Genomic DNA, 1,758 nt, shown 5'->3' on the forward strand with positions numbered 1-1,758 from the left:
ATTGTCGTCGAGATCCTTTGAAGGATCCATTTTAAAGCTGAAGAATCGTTCGAGTAGGTAGAGTTTATTTGGTGTAGATTTAAGCAAGTATAAGTCTTCTAGTCTTTTCCAAAGTTCTTTGGTGGTTTTTAGTTTTCCCACTTTTCTTAAGACTGCGTCAGACAAGTGTAATATTATTGAGGTATAGGCAAGCTCATCGGCTTCCTCTTTTTGTTCTTTTGACATATCAGGTGCAAAATTGCCTTCGATGTCTTTTGACACCTTTTGTTGGACTAGTATGCCTCTCATCTTTTGTTGCCAGATAGAGAAGTCCCCTTTACCGTTAAAAATTCCCAAATCAAAATTATGTGTTGTCATTGGTCAACACACTAATTAAACCACACGAGTAGTATGGGAAGCGTGATAAGGTAATATCTTGTTAATTTTTAGCAAAAGTAACAATGAACCTAAATGCTACGTCCACCAAGAAATACCAAGCACTTTAAATCAAAAAAACAAACACTTAATTAACGCAAGTAATCCTAGTTCTAGCACAAGCAATGGTTACCCCTTCACGGTAACCCCAAAACCTAACGATCACTCCACACGATGATCTTGCTATTGCTGAGTTTAAATGGATTAAGCCAATTTACCAGAGCGGACCTATCTGAGTCCGTAGGGTGGAGAAAAAACGAGCTTGCTGTTGAATTTCAGTCGGCGTCGTACCAAAGGGCAAAATCGTCCAACTTTTTCTATGTAACCTGAAACACAAAACAAAGTATATCAGCGCGTTCAAGAGATCGAAACAAGCAAGTTACCTGAAGACAGCGTCGTCGGACAGCCGCCCACGCGCCGCCGTCGCTGCCACGCGCCGCCTCTTCGGGAGCGCCTCGACCTGTTGGTGATGGGTATGGCCTCCGTTTGTCCAACCGAGCTTTGGTTTGTGAGGAAATTTTCAGATTCGGGTTCTAAGGTTCAAGTCCGAAATTCAGCCGATTTTGAGCCAATTTTTGCTACCCAAGGTCTGATACCAGATGTTAGGATCTTCCTTAAGCTGCTCAAAGTGATTTCCGGGCTCAGTTAACCATTAAACAACGAATTCAACACCAAAACCAAAGGTGACAAACCCGTCGGCTTCTCTTCTCCTATGGTTGCTATTTCCTCTTTTGCTTGTTGATTCAATCACACACTTAGGATGGATACCACACAGGTAAGAGTCACAAAGGCTCAAGCAATTTGGTAGGAAGACAAATCACGAAGAAGAAGGCAGAAGAAGAAAGCGGCAATCTCTCTTTACCTCTCGGGTTCTCTCTTAAACGGGGTGAGGAGTAGAAAGAAAACCACCAATATATATATTAGTTAAGTGGCCAACATAAGGTAAGTCAAAATATGGTAAGTAGGCTCGACTAGGGTTAAGTCCCAATGGAAAGAAACAACAAACCACAAAGAGTATTAGCCATCCAATAGGCAAAGCAACGTTTGGTCGGTTCATCCATTATTCGATGTTGAATTATCGTTCAGTCATTCATGTCGACTGATAAAATTGGTTTTCATCATCGTCCGGGAGGTCGTTTGACAACGTGATGTCTAACAGAATAAATGATTTTTCGTTCCAGGGAATATGGTTGCATTTCTTGTGGGTTCTAAGCAATCGTTTGAGATATCCCTAGCTGATGTTGCGCAAACGCAGCTTCAAAGGAAAAATGATGTCATGATGGACTTCCATGTAGATGATACAACTGGGGCCAATGAGGTTATTTTCCCTCTATCATTTACAGC

At 41.7% G+C, this 1,758-nt stretch overlaps 1 pseudogene; it reads left to right on the top strand.

Annotated features, from left to right (window-relative positions):
- The first annotated feature begins 390 nt into the window (after positions 1-390).
- LOC111400124 overlaps positions 391-1,758 on the top strand; it is a 4,352-nt pseudogene continuing 2,984 nt past the window's right edge.

This window comes from Olea europaea, chromosome 10 (genome assembly GCF_002742605.1).
Source record: "Olea europaea var. sylvestris chromosome 10, O_europaea_v1, whole genome shotgun sequence".
NCBI lineage: Eukaryota > Viridiplantae > Streptophyta > Magnoliopsida > Lamiales > Oleaceae > Olea > Olea europaea.